At 31.5% G+C, this 18,565-nt stretch overlaps 2 protein-coding genes across 2 annotated transcripts in view; both read left to right on the top strand.

Annotated features, from left to right (window-relative positions):
• Window positions 1–564: 564 nt before the first annotated feature.
• Window positions 565–18,565, top strand: part of Polr2E (DNA-directed RNA polymerases I, II, and III subunit Rpb5) — a 75,314-nt gene continuing 57,313 nt past the window's right edge. Inside the window, exon 1 of the mRNA XM_080179137.1 lies at window positions 565–604. The gene's annotated coding sequence lies outside the window, so the exon portion shown is untranslated. The remainder of the gene's footprint in view (window positions 605–18,565) is intronic.
• Window positions 580–18,565, top strand: part of LOC145333877 (cobalamin trafficking protein CblD) — a 44,663-nt gene continuing 26,677 nt past the window's right edge. The window contains exon 1 of the mRNA XM_080179138.1: window positions 580–603. The gene's annotated coding sequence lies outside the window, so the exon portion shown is untranslated. The remainder of the gene's footprint in view (window positions 604–18,565) is intronic.

The raw sequence follows: 18,565 nt of genomic DNA, 5'->3' as shown, positions 1-18,565 counted from the left end.
CAATGATGATAAACAAAACTGTCCCTTCTGTAGATTAAATATATTGTTTAAAACATATGAACTCAACTTGTTTCAAAACAACCAATCTAAATTGAAAATTCAATAAAGGTTTTTAACTAACAAATGAGATAATGTGTTTTTAAAACTTCAAGAATAGATGAAATGTCCTATTACTCCCTGTGAGTGTGTGTGTAGCAACACAAATAGGTTTATATCATGCCACTAACTCAAAATTGCTCAATGACAAAGTGCTCACAAACTTGAATTACTCCTAAAAATAATCGATATATTATTACTTGGATGATGCACCAGATTTTAATGTACTATGATAAAGTGATGCTCGGAGCTGGCAAAATAACGATACCCCCCATCCAGAACCATTACTTGTTTTCCTTCCCCCTACTGAATGAACGAACTGGCCAAAAATGAGGTTAATACTAACAAACTTGAAGAGGGCTAAGATAACGATAACATTTCCCAAACCCAAATTACCAGATTCCCTCCCCTCATATTGGATGAACGAACTGACCAATAAATGAGGTCCATAATACTAAGCTATATTGACGACCAAGCTAATATTGCTTGATTCACTTCTACAAGAGACAAAAGGAATTGAAAATGATTGCTAAAATCGAAATATATCTTCATGTCTTAGAATAGTGTATTTTTTTTAAAAAACATACTAACTTTAAAATACGAAAAAAAATTCCCCTGTCAATATATCCACGTATATCATATATCCATTCTTATATTCAGATTTCCTAAGATTATGCCTGGAATGAAATTTAAAGCAAATCAAAGGATATACATCTTTGTAGAGTTACCATATGAGCTGCCGAATAATTGAGAGTTACTTTTTGATGAGTCGTATTTTTGGATGGTCATTTTTTGAGTGAAACTATCCTGTGTTTAGATGACTGAGGGTTATGTTTTCAAGTGTTTCTGTAAAAATGTAATTAAGTATTAAACAATAAACAAATATGCTGAAAATATAAAGTCAAAAAAAAATGCATTATTACGTTCTATTATTAAGATTAGATTTAACTTTTAAGAGTTGTGAGTTTTTTTTCTTGAGGCTTAATCATTTAACGACGCTATATCTTTTTGAAAAAATACACCCTTGTTCCGACCAGTTTAATAGCATTAAACCTGCTCTAATCCAATTCTAAGCTCATTTAGAAATTGTTAATCAATTGGTGAATTAATAGTTATTTCTCGCATCGTATTATAAACGGCTTTCCGCGGATATAGAATGTACAATTATAAGATTAAAACTAGTTTTTTAGCCCCGAGGTGCCGAAGGCACCGGCTAAAAAAATGGTTTTTATTATATGATTGTACATTTTTATATTCGTAGAAAGTTGGATATAATACGATGCTAGACATAGTTTTTTCGTATGGATGAGAACCGGTTCCTATCCACCGGATTCGAATGAATACAGGAAAATATCTAACTGGACATAAAAACATATATTTAGTTACTCTATTAAAAAAAATAACATTTTTAAGCTCTCTTCAAACGATTATTTTTGCTCAATCGTAAGACCGCCATTATGTTATACATAGAATTTGCAGCAACATTTAACAATAAGTGAGTAAAATAGAGGAAAGTTAGAGCGACCATTAAAAAAAAGATAGAACAAGGATGACAACATCCATAAATAGCGAAGATGAGGTTGGTTAAATATCCCCTCCTCCCAAAACTTCCCGTCCTTGGGCGTTCTTTGGGGGTTGGTTTGAGTATCAGGAATTAAATATATACAAGGTGTTTAAAAAAAACTGCGTTTTTCAGTTTTGTGAATCAACCAGATGGAGCATGAAAAAAATAATTATATGTCCATAAAGTTAGTCATTTGTTCTGTAAAAATAAGCATTTTTAAGTTAAATTTATTTACGTTATAGCCCTAAATTCTATAAGAATAAAGCAGCACACTTACATTTTGAATTCTTTAAGCTCTAAAAAGCGCTATTGTTTCAAGATATATTAAAAAACACCTTTTATAAAATTTATCCGTATTTCTATAGAGAATAAGAATATATAATTATTTTTTCATACTCCTACTGGTTGTTTCCCAAAACCGCAAAAACGCAGTTTTTTCTGAAACACCTTGTATATATATTTATATTATTTATTGAATGCTTCTTTCTAATAGAAATTTAATATAAAGATTAACATAGAGTTTTATAAACACATTTTGATGATTAATCTAATACCCTTATATCTACTATGTAAACAATTCATATACATTAAAATCTTAAAAAGAAAAGGGGTTACTTTATACGTGTTGATAAATACAGTTTTAAAAGTTTTATATAAAGTAGTGAAGTTTTTGTCTGTACCATGATATTTCAATAACTACAGAACCTATTAGGTTCTCCATTTTAGCGAACTTAATATAAAATGCCTAAAACCATACCGGAACCTATGTTGGGCTTCCCTAATAAGTTCAATTATTAAAATCCCGAGCTTCCAAAAAAAACTTTCTTCTTTATATGAAAAGATTTGTCAACGTTTCTTTCTTTTTTTATATATCCAAAAAAGGTTATATATTCTACTATTTATCTCTTTAATCTGTCTATCTAAATATCTATCTGTACAATTTTCTAAAAAATGCTTATAAATTGCTGCTGTTTCATTTAATAGGACAATTTTATCCATTTTTGTCACGGCAACAAACATTGAGTAATAAACTACAATACAGCAATTATAAAGGTATTCTTATTGCATATTCAGAAAAGATATTGCTAAAATGACAACTATAGTCATAATTAAAATTTGGAAGGTTTGCCTTGTTTTACATACTCAGACAAAACTCTTTGCACGCCACTAATAGAAATATCGTACTGTTTGTAAACTTGTTTATTTATGTTTGTTAAATTTTCATTTCAGTAATCTTGGGTACAGATAAACTACATGCCGTACTGACATACATACCATAGATATAGAGCAGCTTTGCTACTCCAAAAATATCTATAATATGCTTGAATTTAAACATTAATTATGAATTATAGCCTCAGCCTCATGTTGAAATATTGCCTTGGGTTCAATATTTGACAGTAAATAACATCTCTTTTTCTCTCTGACCACATATTCCAGTATTTTTTGAGCTACGTCACAAAATCTATCAGTAGAAGTTTCACCATTTAATGTAGGGTTTAAATTTAGATTATTGGCGCACTTAATTTTATCAGAGACAAGGGAATGATATTCTGACAAACAACTGTAAAGGGAAATTTTCCCACAACCCCCTTCCCTTTTTCCTCCCCTTCTTTCCCACCCCTCTTCACTTATAAAACAAAAACAATATATACCACCATATACTCAATAAGGTTTCGTGATTTTTGTAGAATTGTTGGTGAGACTGGCTATACCCCTGATTTTTATGTAATATCAAGAGTTGGAGGAGTTTGGATTGTAAATTACACTGGTACCCAAAGTTTTAAAACAACAATATTATATTTGTTAGCTCAAAAACTTTGGGTATTTTGGGGGGATTTTGGTTGGTTCATTCTAAACTGGTAGTAATAAAAAATTTCCAACCAATAATTTTAATCTACAATAGGGTTAATCTTGTTTATTTTAATGTAAACCATTTTATTTTTTATTGTTTTATCCCTTAAGATAATTGGATGTCAACACAGTTTTTTTTCAATAAAAAAGCACTATGATTCTCCATTTTGATACACTTTCTATTTATTATGGCTAGTGGCTGCACCGCTAAAGGGGCTCTATATATTTGATGGAATATGGAGGGCAGAAAAAATGCCTTTAACAATATCAAGACTTATTCATAACAACAAAATAGCCTAAAACCATCTCAGGACCTATAAGAAGCCTCACTGTAAAGGAGAACCATATCGGTACAGCGGTTTTCGATATCCTTCTTTCGGACAAAAAAGCTAATTACTTTATATAAATCGACTAGCGGCTTCACCCCTAGCCTCTAGGGGCTTTGCCCCAAGAGGTATAATTACATCTTTTATTTAAAAAGACATTGGCAAAATGATAAACTTTTATAACTAAACTTTGGAGCGATGCTGAGAAAAGTAAAAGTGAAGCGTTGCTCTAAAAATTCAGGCGGAACTCCTTTTAACAATTTAGGAGGAAAAAAATTAAAAATCTTATAGTAAAGTACGAAATTATAGTTCACAGCTTTGTTTTTTAATAAATAAATCATGACTATTGTGTACAAAATTTAACTTTATTTACAGGGAGAAGAATATTCAAAGAAATAGAAATAAATTTGAGTTAAAAAAAGGTTTAAAAGCTCAAAATTAAATATTTGTATTCTTTAATAACTAAATCAAAATTCTAATGTTTATCGTACCAAATTGTCATTCCTCTTGGGAATAGAAATAGAAGAATAGAAGCATATTCTGAACCCTTTTTTCGTCAAATCTAAGAAGGAACATTTCTAGCAGACAAAAGTATTGTTTACTTTCGACTCAAGCTGATGTGGATTCTTAAAAAATTATAGACTCGCTACTCGATAGTGAGGCAAAATTATTTTTGTGAAAAATCATCTAAAAGCACATTATAGACCTACAAAAATTAAACAAAATCATATGTTAATAACCCTTTTAAGATTTTATTTAATTTTTGTAAATTTTTTTATTCGATTTTGGAGGATTTTTCACAAAAATAATTTTGCCTCACCAGCGAGTAGCCAGCCTAACTTTTTTTTAAGAATCCACCTCGTTTCGAAGCTTTCAAATTTAAACGAAATTTTTGGGCAATTAATTCTGATTCCGCAAAGCTTTCTACTAAGAAAATATACTGTTTACAGCTGACTTTTAACTATGTATTAAATGAAAAAAAACATGCATTCGTAACAAGATGTGTACAAAATTTCAACCAATGAAATTAAATGTATGTACCGATGCGATTCTCCTATTGGCTCAATCAGACATTCCCTCTCTTTCTTAGTACCTTTATTCTCTTGGGCAATAATCAACGTTCAGAAATCCTATTATGTAAAGTAATAATGTTTTTTGACTGTAGCTGAAGATTTCAATAACTGTAGATCCGATTGAGTTCTTGATTTTAAGGGTAGATCAATAGATCAATAGATAATAGATCCATGTATGGTTTTAGAATATTTTATTTGTAGAATGAGTCTTAGGATGGTTTTAGGCTAATTTTCTTTCCTTACCTACCCCTTCAAATGCATAGTTCCTGGATGCTAGGGGAGCAGTCGCTAAATAAAGTTATATAAAGTGTATCTGTCTTGTCATAGTCTTATTAAAAGCGAAGCTTTTCTATAATTAGGGTCGGTCCGTCCGTACGTCCGTCACAGAGAGTTAGCTTTTTACGTTAATTTAAACAGGTTTATCGATTCCAAACTTTGCATGATGATTCTTATAGTACAATGTTATAATCTTATAGTACAATGTTATAAGCGAAGCATCTCTATAAACAAGTACCAAAAATGTAAGTATGTCCTTAAACAGTATCATCTATTTATGCAGTTTTGCAACAAATTTTCTTAAAATATTGTTTGTACTGATGCATTAATATTATGCTAATCCAGCTCTGACAATCTACAAGTGTTAATTTTCGTCTGTCCTTCCATTTCAGAGCTTCGCTTTTATGGATGTTGTTATCCTTGTTCTTGTTCTTCTAAGATTTTACATATCCTATACATATCAATTAGAGATAGAGAGAGGACAATAGCAGTTAAATTCATCCTCAAGATTTTCTCAACCAATATTTACCAGCTAGAAGAATTTATTATCATCCATTGTCACGTCCCTGTAAAGAAAATTGCGGCAAATATGTGTACAAAAGCTTTACAACACCTATAATTATCATATTTTCAATTTGGCATAGTAAATATTTCAGGCATATAATGAAAAGTATTCGATTCGGATTATGGAAAGAAAACGAATTAGCGGTTTTCGTCATATTTTCAAAGTAGCTTTTCTCATATTTCTAGCCCCTGCAGGGCTAATTTCCTAATCCTGCTGTAAAATCATTAACATTTACCTAACCTTACCTAAAATAACTGCTACCGTGAAAATACGACGAATCCCGCTACTTCGTTTTCTTTCCGTGATTTATCGATTCATTTCCTTTGGATAAAAAACGTGATTAAAATACATGTATATAGTGGCGTGCGGAAGGAACAAGTACAAAGTTTTCGGATGGAAGGAGGGGGGTGGGGGGTTGGGGGGTTCGCACAACACCCTTGCCAATTCCTCTGCACGCCACTGATTTTAACTAATTATCTTTCCCTTTATCCTTGGTGGATATTTGAACCAATATATGATTAGACATTTCTAAATTCATAATTTTAGACCCATGTCACATATAATAATCTTCTATATTAAGACATGCACTCAGCGATCTCAAGGGATAAGACAATGGACGATAAATTAATGTGGACCCAAAATAAAGATGAACAAAATTACCCCATTTGAAGATTAAAATTATTGGTTGAAAAGTTTGGACTCTATTAGTTAGAAACCAACAAATCAAAAATCTAATAATAAAACTTTGGGGACTAGTGTATTTTAAATTCCAATTTTTCCTCCCACATTGCATGTATAAAAAAAAACCAGGACAATCATATACACAAAAGTGGCGCAACAATACAACGCAGCAGCATTTACAACTAAATAACAATCTAATCGCCGCAAAATTGTTGCGTTACATATATCAAAACAAGGATGACAACATCCATAAGCAGAAAAGCACAAAAAAATCATGGATAAGAATACAGACATTTGTTGAAATCAATATTAGATTTTTGGATAAAAAAATTTCCTATAACAAAGGGAAATTTAATTGTGATACTTTTATCCATAGAAAATTTGAAAATCGGACTAAAAACCCCTAAGCCTGCTTAAGATATGATGAAATATGTGAAAAATAAATAAAATGTTACTTTTCCTTTCATCTATAGATACAAAAATCTCATAGAACGACTGGGAATATAATTTTGATAACCCCTATCTACAAAGTTTTTTAAATCAGATCAAAACCATAAAATATTTTGGGGGATATTGAGAAAAATATAAAATAGCAAAAAACATGCTAAAAGCAGTCCGGCCGTCATTGATGTTGACAAAAAGTTTCAGAATCATATATAGCAGCCAAGAAAATTATATTTCTCCCTTAGTGTTACAGGCTGAAAGACATAGTTTATTTTAGAGTATTTTCGCTACTAATAAACGTGAAATTTATTACCCTAAAGGTTTTTATATTAAAAATATTTTTCTGTCCTTTGTTTAATAGCGTATTTGATAAGTAATTTATCATTACTTTGTATATAAAAACCACAATCCTTTCCTGAAGTATGGTCAAATTTCTCTACTTTTTTGGACGAATTTTTAAAATTTAATAGGATCTTCATGTTTTTAAATTTTTTTAATCTAATAGAATTGGGTTTTTTTGTTAAATCTTAATGTTAATTCTATGTCAAAACTTTTTCACTATAAATTTTAATCTACAGAAGAGGTAATTATGTTTTATGTAAATGGGGGAGTACATCAAATTATCGTCCATTGTCTTATCCATATAACTTACTATTTAAATAGATTTTTTTTTACAATTTTACTCATGAAACCAAATTACAGAATATCCTTTTAATGAGTTTCTGTTTATGTGAAGTTGTGGTCATTTTTAGTTTCTTGTGATTTTGTAGTATTTTATATTGATTAAAGCTTCGTTTTAACTAATTTCATATAAATATCTTTTTATTTGGTATGAATTAGTCTTTCTAAAATATGAAAAATTAAGTCTCGTAGTCTTGATCATCTTTAAAGGAGAATTGGCAAAATTTAAGGAAAAATTTTTACCTAATGGAAAAGTAGTTCTAAATCCTCCAAATAGAAATGGTTGCCTGAAAAATCCCTTCTTCTTGGGGTGAAGTGCAAAGAGTTCAGGGGCAAATCCAATAGATTTTAAAAGGATTAGGTGGGATAAGACAATGGATGATAAATTTATATACATCCCCAATAATGATGAAGATATAAAACATCTTCTTCTTTATTCCTGGTTTTAAAAAGTTATAAACACATGCAAATTTCTTTAACTTATAAAAGCTTATTATAATTAGCTTCGATCTTAATGGACAAACTTATCTTTGTTTGAATAATATGACATATATAATTATTTTCTTACGCATAAATATAAAATAATATATCATAATCTATTATCACCTAATATTCAATAATGCTTTTTTGTATTATTATAATTGTAGCTAAAATTATTCTATATTACATAACAATTTTAGTAGAGAGCTTCTTTATAATTTGTGCTAATACGTCTTTTTGTTGTTAATTCGCTGATTATGTCGCTCTTTACCTGGTAGGGCCTTGATGATGACAGAAAATTACTGGTACTGGGTAGAACCGCAGGAATTAGGCACCGCAGTTACAGTCACTGCATAAATGCCCCCCACCTCCCAGTGGTTAAACATAGGAAAAAAAAACCATCTCTCCTTATTTTCAAATTATTTTATAATAAGAGGTTTGGGGATTCAGTGCTCGACAGGCACTTAGAGGGAAAACACAACCGTAAGTCTTTAAGAGTTATTTCTTTCATCGTATTATAAACGGCTTTCCGCGGATATAGGATACATTTCTATATTCGTAATAATACGATGCTAGACATAGTTTTTTCGTATGGATGAGAACCGGTTCCTATCCACCGGATTCGAATGAATACGAGAAAAGTAATTCAGTTATTCTTTTAAACATTTTATAACTTACATTATTTTGACACGCTATAACTACAAATTAGAATAAAGTATCTTGCATCTTAGGAAATTTATAAAAAAGATGAGAAGCGCTGCTATTCTCTACATGTTTTGTCCCCTTGTAATATGATTTACTGTTATAGATGCTGTCATCCTTGTTTTATGTTTATTTGTTATTGAGTTAGTAAGTAGGAGTTTTCTTAAGGGATAAGTCAATGAACGATAAAGTGATAGACATCTTCATTGATTATAAACAAAATTACCCTTTCGGACAGAAAAATAAATTGTTGAAAAGTTTGGACACTGCGTATTTGATCCAACCAATAAAATGTAATAAGAGTTCCCAAAGTTTTTAAGCAAATAAATGAGAGGGCATGTTTGTAAACTTTGAAAACTAGTATTATTTACAGTCCAATATTAGATCCCTCCCATCCTGGTGAGTAAGTGAGAACTTTAAAAGAAGAAAATGAAATTATAAAAAGACGGATTTCATTTACAAAATATTTCAAATGGTCCATTCCTGAATGGATGAAAGGATAGGTATACTCTCCACTGCCATTTGCTTCAATTTTTAAAACTCTCATTGACCAAGACATCTTGTTACTTTTTTATATACTAGTGATTTCGTCCATAGCCTCTAGGGGCTTCGTCCCAAGAGATATTGGGAAGTCCTTACCTCTTATATAAAATCTTCGTAATTTGTAAAAAAAAAACAAGTTGAGGGAGGGGGTTTGAAAGAGTAAAGATTTGGGGGGTGTTAGTGTCCAACATCCACAAGAAAATGGCCTAAAACTTAAGCTTATAACAGACAGACAGACATATATTTTTTTTTATTATAGATATCAAAACGATTAGAAATAAAATAATAATTAAATATTATGGTTTATCTTTTTTTTACTTTGTTTATTTTCCAATTCATTTATTCATACCAATTTACCCTTCTTTTTCCTCTTAGTGCAGTAAATGTAGACTCATTAGATTTGAACTTTAAAGTATTAGATATTCGCTAAATTCAAACTGTTATAACCTTTTTTAGTAGCAAAGCTACTCTATTATTTGAAATGTAGGTCTAAAACAGTTTGGGGACATTGATTCATTCAGCTGATATTTAAGATATTTTGATAATTTTTGTGAAGATACTTGACAGTGAATTCGGCATACAACTTAGTTTATCCGTCAGTCTTTCAACTTTTGAAGATAAAGAGTGTCCCTTTCTTCAGGTTAAATTTAATCTCGCATTGTGTCCATCAATCTTAAATTTTGATTAGTAAACTTTTTACAGATGTACATTCAGTTCCACATGTTGCTGACTTTTTACTAAAATATAGAATCTATAAGGATAAGACAGTTGCTGAAAAAAATTATGTTTATCCCCGATTACGATTAACAATCTTACCCCTATATCCTAGTAGGTCAAACTTGTTTATGAAAAGTTTGGACACTGCAATCTAATCAAGATTTAAAAGTCAATAACATTTTAAGCCAACGAATTACAGATCGTGAATATAAAATTTAGGGTTCCAAAGTCCCCTTCCTTCCTTACAAAGACATATAGCAAATATAAGAGGTTGTATGTTGATGTGAGTAAAGCAAAAGGGAGGCGTTAGCTTGTGCTGTTGTAATAATATTTTTGGGACATTGGACTGTTTAATACACTGCATTGGCACTCAAGGTTTTGTAATAACGCTTTTTATTCATTGCCTTAACAACTTTAGGCTTTCATAGAATTTTGATTGGTGGGTTTATTAAGTTAAGTGTCCAAACGTTGTAACCAGTAGTTGTAATATACAGAAGTGTTAATTTTGTGTATCATAATAGATGATGTAAAATACTTTATCGACTATTGCCTTATCCCTTTAGATTCCTGAATAATTTGATGATTTAAGACTTGAGCGAGAGTGAACGGCCACCCTTTTTTTACCATGTAAACTATATTTAACATAAACACTTACACAATTACTCATGGAGAGAGGGAATAGACAAAAAATAAATTTTCAATTTCAAATAAAAGATAAAATTTAAGAGGAAACCTATTATTAAAGAGGTTTAATCTCTTTCCCTCCCCCGTAAAATGGCCTTAAACCTGCACTAGAACACTGCTAGTCTACCAAGAGTCAGTACGACCAAGAAGTTAACGAGATCTTATTACGTCTATGTATTTTATTTTCTTACTTTCGGTTACATTTCTAATGGACTCTAGGGGCACTTGAGAAAAAGTATATAATGTAAAGCTTTGAGAGGGGAGGTGGTAATTTTTTTTCAGGGGGCAATTACCCTGTCACTCTGGGAGGGTGGATCCGGGAACCCTCCCCCCAAATAGTTATAAACCTTTACTAGACCTATAAGAAGCTTTACTATAAAGAAAAATATGTCGTTCAGGCGGGAACGTGAGTTCTTAGTCTTTAAACAGACAGACACTCTGTTACTTTTATACAATAATACGATTTTTCAAATTTTTTAGTTGTTAAATAAACAATAATTTATCTGCCTATTATCTAAGTTTAAACTCTAACATTAATTGTCCTTCATACAAGAATGCAAAAGTTTTGAAAATAGCAATAATTTCTCTTTTAAAAATAATGACAAAATTCCTAAAAGCTACTCTCAATAAAAACTGAAAAATATAACTTCAATATTCAACAATATAGGGCCGAATTATCATAGAGATCTTAATTTAGTAAAAAAGAATAGGATAATTATGCTCTGAAAATTTTTGTCAAAAAGTTAAAATCATGGACACACATACTTTTTGGTAATGATTATGGATATCCTACGCTTTTCCTACTGTTACAAGAATTGGCATGAAAAGTTTGATGTCATTAGGACAATTCTAACATTCAGAGCTATCCATTACGAACGGACCGACCCTAATTATGAAAAAGCTTAGCTTTTGATATCTATCTTTTAATTATTTTATTTTGTAAAAGTATAAGAATGCCAAAAGTAAAGTATTTAGTATTTAGATCATTAATGTTGTGTTATTATTTGGATTACAATAAAACATTAATTGCTTTTTAAATGACCAGATAATTCTTTTGTCATATAGCAATTATTTTTACAATTGCCCAGCTTTGTAGTAGCGTTGCTACTCTATTGTTGTCAGCGTCTGTGGCAAGGACGACGTCAAAGCTTTTTTTTTTTGGGGGGGGGGGGGGTGGGGGGCGGGTGAGACACAAATTATATCCTCTTAGAAATATGATATTTTTTTTTTCAAATTTATACCCATCCTCATCCCCCCCCCCCCCCCCACCCGACGGAACTATGAACTCGGCACCCTTGCCTGCCTAGCCGCAGCGCTCCGCCCTTTTGCCCAAAACCTAACCTAACCTAACCTAAAATAGTTGTTCTGTCGTTGGTTATAAAAATTTTCAAAATTGAAAAAAATATTTCTAAGAGGAGATACCCAAATTTGTGTGAAATGTCAAAAATTTAACTGGGTTTTCAAATTTTTTTTTAGGGGAGGGGGAGGTTTATTACCCAACATCACTTGGTCTGTTGGTAGATTTATTAAGGAAGGGAGAGAACATTAATGGTAAAACTAATCAACACCCCTTTCTTTCTCCAATTACGTTACCAGCAAAAAAGGGCAGAATTAGGACCAGGGACTATTTCAATTCAACGTTCTTCTGCCTTTCTTGTCTGTTTCTTAACGTATGACTAGTGGCTACGCCCTTAGAAGCCACCTGAAGTTGATCATTCCTTTAAATTTTAGTTTTAAATAGATATTTGAAATATTTTTCGGGGATAACTTTTAAAGCGGCGTTTTCTCTTGTGAGGTTGGAGGTACCCTCTCCAAAAATACTTATAGATCTTCCCAGGAAATGTGAGAAGCTTCACCGTAAAGGAGAACCACATCGGTTCAGTGGTTACACACACACAGACGGACAATCATCCTATTACTTTTCCTTTACTTTGGGAATATGTAATATAATGTATTGTGAATTCATGTAAGTGTTTGTTCTTGTTATATACAGAATGTTATGAGTTTTTCAAACATTCATTAATCATAATTAAAAGGGGTATTTAATACAGATTTGAAATTAATTTGGCATCCCATTATTATTTAAGGCTAACATATCAAAGAGCGTTTTGCTTGATAATATAAAGTAGTATGGTTTTTGCTCGATAATATAAAGTAGTATGGTTTTTGTATTACCGTTAAGATCTCGTTAACTACTGAACTGATTGGTTTCTCAATTTTAAGTAACCTTCACATAGGTCCTCTGGTGGTTTTAGGCTATACATTTTTCAGATTTTAATCTTGGGATAGTTTTAAGCTATTTTCTAGACCCCTGTCCCTTATAATACTGAGCCCCTAAATGCTAGTTCTAAAATAAAATAAAGAAGTGTATTTTTGTACGTCTGTTAGGCATAGGCGTCCAAGGGGGGGGGGGGGGGGTAATGGGGCGATTACCCACCCCAAACGAATTTGGGGTTGCCGTAGGCACCCCCAAAATTTTTTTCATTTTACCCCCCCCCCCCTTTAAAATTTACCCCTAACCATTTAGGAGGGGGTATTCACCCCCCCCCCCAACCAATTTGGGGGGGGGTAAATACCCCCCCCCAAAATAGAAAATCTCTAACAAAAAAAATTTTTGCGCGCTTCGCGCGCATTTTTAATACTAAATTTTTGATAAAATTTAACTTACCCCCCCCAAAAAATTTTACCCCGGGGGTAAATTTTGGGGGGGGTAAACAAATTTTACCCCTGCCAACAGATTTCAGGGGGGGTAATTACCCCCCCCCCCAAGCAAATTTTACCCCCGGGGTAAAAATTTTGGGGGGGGGTAAAAAAAAATTTGCGGCGCGCTTCGCGCGCCATTTTACCCCCACCAAAATAAAAAGCTTGGACGCCCCTGCTGTTAGGGTATCCTACAATGGTTTCCAAGATTGTTTTAGGCTATTTTTTGCCAACTCCCAACTATCAAGTATAACTTTCAACATTTGAATGACTAAATTTAAATGACTTTGTTACATTGAAATTTGATAAAATTTTAGCATAAAGGCAGACCAGCCGACATAATTAAATTGTAGAATAACCTCAATCCTTATGATAAAGTAATAGGATGTGTGTTTGTCTGTACCGAAGGATCTCGCTAACCGCTGAACCGATCGGGTTCTCCTTAACAGGGTAGCTTCCCATATGTCCCGGGAAGGTTTATAACTATTTTTTTTTGGGACGGTACCACCATTTTCCCTAGAAAAATCACAAAAAATCTAAATATTTTACATCTCTCGATTTTACGAGTTATTCAGTTGAGCTTGAGGTGAAAGGTTGTCCTAACCACTCTCCTCCCCTACCCCAACTTATAACTCTTCACCGACTAGATTATCTAGTTTTGACCGCCTGATAACCAGTACAAATAAAATTGTAATTAATTCTACAGCTGACTCATCAAGTTTGACCGCCCAACACACATCGAATCTGCTCCACTAGTGAAAAATTTAAGATAAGTTTTTTTTTGTGTTTATTTAAAAGTATTGATATTTGTGATATTCATCCTTAGTTTAATATATTAGTGAAGGTAACTAATTTTATTCTTAGTGATTATGACTAATAACATTACCCCTAACTCTAATTCCTCCCTTGAAGGGCAGCGAGAAAATTCCACTACCCCTGCAGATTGGAATAATTTTACTTTTGACCACTTCTCTAAAATAACTGAGACAACGGGAAAAATTAGGGAAGAACTTGATAAGCTAAGTCAATGTAATAGTGGGAAGCCTAGTGAAAAGGCTAAAATCATAGCTCCAATAACCAATTGGTTTATTGAACTAGAATCTAAGATGAATGATTTGTCTAAGTTTGTTTTCGGGTTATCTAATAACCAGAAGACGCTAATTGAAAGAATTGAGAAACTAGAGGCCACCATAGCTATCAATGTGGCTTCTGGCGACCTTGTGTCTGATATCGAAAGGTCAGCAGGGTATAAAGATTTGTGTAATGAAACCATGCTTGCTTCTCTAAGTAGTAAGGTCCCCAACTTGGATTTAGGCGTTCACATTGATAGGGATTCTGACATTTCTATGATTGAAACGGTGAAGACAAAGCTTTCTTCTACTCTCACCCCTAAAGTTTTATCGGACGTAGTAATCACCCCATTAGCAAAAGAAACATTTGAGAAAAATGAAAAGTTTATCGTTCCAGTATTACTAAAATCCAAAACTAAACAAGGAAAGGCTGCTTTAGATAAGGCTCTAAAGACTAAGGGGTTAGATGTTAACTTTCATTGGCCTAAACAATTGTTTCCTATTATTAAAAGTTTAAGAGAAAAGTACCAAAATGTTAAATCTGAGGACATAGATTTAACCTCTAAGCAAATTCTTATTAGGCCCAGCGCAACCGGAAAATCCATAATGGTGTCTTACAGAACAAGGATGGGTACTAACTGGACATTTTTAGAAAGTTTTAAAACTCCTGCGCCTCAAGCAATGCTTGTAAACACCAAATTCTTGCAACCTTTCTCTAGTAAATATATACAAATGTGAGTAAACAAAATAATCATTGATTTAAAATATTCTTGTCAAAATAATGCATTATTTATATAAACTGCTCCTTTTTGTTGTTACTTTTAAATGGTATATTTACTATAGATGTGAAATGTTATTCCCCCTTTTACATTCTCCCCCTTCTGCCCTTGGTTGTAATTTACCCCAATTTTATCATCCAAATCTCTACTTTGACATTTCTCATAAATTGCAAAAAAATATTTTGAAACATTACACTATGTCTCTTGGTTCAGTTTTATCTTTCAAAAAAGGGATAAACTTTTTTAACTTGAAGAAAAATTATATGTCTTTTTGTAAGCTTTTAGGGGATCCTAAATTTAAAAAGGCGAGGAATTAATATTTGAAGAAGTAATTTTAAGTCCCCCTCCCCCAGTAAACCAGCCTACATCTGGAAATTCTTTTTGCTTAGACAATGTAAAAGTTATAAGTCAAAATATGAACTCGCTAAATTTAAGTTTGGCCTCTCTAGATAAAGATGGTGGGAAGTTTAAAATGAAAATTAATGCAGTTTTAAAAACAAATTCACATATAATTTTACTTCAAGACACGCGTGTGGGTAATAATATAACATTTCTTAAAAACTATTTAATGATAAGTAAATTCGGAAATTATGATATTTATCTTAATAGCACAAAAGGGGATCGTGGTGTAATCACAATGATAAGGAGAAATTTTTGTCATAAAGTTTATAGAATATTTAAATCTAGGTGTGAAAATGTCATTATCGTTGATTTGCATATAAATAATGAACGAATGCTTATCATTAACTGTTATGGTCCAACTCAATCTCAAAATAAAGATTTTTTTCACTCTTAAAACAAAAAATTGAAAGTATTGGAATTTCTAAGTTTGTTATTTTGGGAGATCTGAACTGTTTAACTTGTGATTTGCCTATAAATTCTAACGTAGTTTTGAATAATTATTAAATTCTTAACATGAGCGCAATACCTAACTTAATTCACACAAAAACTTTAGTTTCATGGATAAGGGATGGATTTATTGTAGACAAATTTAGACTTTTGTATCCAAATTTAAAAACTTATAGTTATATTCCTTTTAGTGAACAAGCTATAAATAGGTCAAGGATTGACCATTGTTTGGCAAGCCCACAATTTAGTCCATTAATCAAAAAAGTTGAATATCCAAATAGGCTATCAAAATATTTTGACCATAAACCTGTCACTTTCTTTGGAAAAAGTAAGAATATTACTAGACCAAAAGTTATTGATAGCTCCCTACTTAATATTGAACATTTATATTCTACAGTAAAATTTTCTGTGTACAGCTTTATGGTTGATAATACAGAACCTCCAAATAAAAATGAATTAACTCTACTAATTAATAGAATTAACATTTTATCTTTGTATATTCAGGGGCTTGAAAAAACGATCTTAAATCTACCCAATGACAAATTTTGTAAACATTTAATTAAAGTTTATAGTAATGAAATTGAAGAAAACTGTTCACTTTTTCCCAGTATTGAAACTTTTTTATCTTATAACACTAAGTTGGAACCGGACTTAATGTTAGAATGTTTATTAAATGAAATAAAAAATACATGTATATCATTTCAGTCATTTTATGTTAAAACAACAAAGGAGGAAAAAAATAAATTGTCTGATCAATTATCATATTTAAGAAGTATTGGTGATTTTAATTCTGTTAATTTTAAAGAAACTGAGGCAAAACTTTTGGAAATTGAACACAGAGAAAATCTAAGACTTTTGGAAAACACAAATTATTTTAACTTATTAAACCATGAGAAAAGCACTAGAAGCTTTTCTGAACTTTTGAAAAATAAGAACTCTCATGAATCTGTATCTTTGATTAAAGACTACTCAGGGAATATTATTCAAAATGATGATGAGAGACAAAATTTTATTGTTAATCACTTAAACAACTTTTTAGCACGTCTGTTGAGCCAGAAATTTCTTTTGAAGAATTTTTTGAAAGAAATGAAAATGATCCAATTTTTGACCCTTTTAAATTATCGCTAGAAGATAAATTAAATCTTGAGTCACCTATTCAAATGTCTGAACTTGAAACCGTGCTTAAAAATGCTAATTTAAATGCTGCTGTTGGTTTAGATGGCATACCTATGGCGTCAATTAAACATTTTTGGGATTTAATTAAAGATACAATGTTACATGGTTTTAACTATATGGCTAATAAAGGGGAGTTAAGAGGTATGATGAATATAAGTAGAAGCAATTTGATTCCAAAGGGTGGAGATAAAGATCTTTCTAATATTAAAAATTGGCGTAGCATTGGTATACTTACATCTCCTTATAAACTATATAGTGGAGTTATAAATTTAAGATTAAAAACTGTTGTAGATTCCATAATACACAATGCTCAGAAAGCTTATTCCGATCAGTATTTTATACAAGAATGTTTAATAAATGTATATGAACTGCTTTCACAATCAAACTCCACAAATTCTCCTTTAGCAAGTCTAATAATTGATTTTTCGAGGGCATTTGATACAATAGGAAATACCTACTTACAATCTGTATTGCATTTCTCTAATTTTGGTCCAAAATTTATTTTAATGGTATCTTCTACTTTTAAAAACCGAAAATCTTGTATCTTGACTGATTGCGGTTTAACACAAAATTTTGAAAATAAAATAGGTATTATTCAAGGAGACCTTCCATCTCCAAACTTATTTAAAATTGCAATAAACCCACTCGTTATAAAATTATGTCTAACAAACACTCTTAAAATTCCAAATTCAATTCCTTACAATTTTAACAGAGATGAAAATAAAGTAAATGTAGCAAGTGGTTTTGCAGACGATATGCAAAACTTCATGGAAGTAAAGGCAGAATCTCTCCAAAAATGTTATGATATTTTGACCAGCTTTGGAAAATTATCAAACCTTAAAGTTAACAACTCTAAGACTCAAATTATAATAACTGGTGGGTTACCTTCTTTAGATTTTATAAGAAAAGTTGAGGAACTGAATTTTGAAATTTCAGATAATTTCACAATTTTAGGTCTAAGCTTGCACAAATCTTTAAATGACACTAATTTAATTTGGGACAAAATATTGGCAAAGGTTGTAAAATTGCGCAATTTTTGGAATTTATTCAATCTTAGTATTCCTGGAAGGGTTTCTATTATAAAAACATATTTTTATTCACAATTATCATATCTAGGTTCAATTTTCGAACCAACAGACCAATTTTTAGCAGACTTTGAAAAGTGTGTTGTAGGCTTTCTAAAACAAGGGGGAAGGATTGCAAAGGATAGAATTTTTCTTGACTGTAGCAAGGGTGGGCTTGGCCTGCCTAACCCAAAAGAATTTCTCACTAGTCTTAAAGTTAGCATTTTTTTAAAAGGTCTTAAGG

This window comes from Acartia tonsa, chromosome 12 (genome assembly GCF_053477335.1).
Source record: "Acartia tonsa isolate MP-2025a chromosome 12, ASM5347733v1, whole genome shotgun sequence".
Lineage (NCBI taxonomy): Eukaryota > Metazoa > Arthropoda > Copepoda > Calanoida > Acartiidae > Acartia > Acartia tonsa.
Note: the sequence above shows the minus strand (reverse complement) of the source record. Positions and strands in the feature narration are given on the sequence as shown.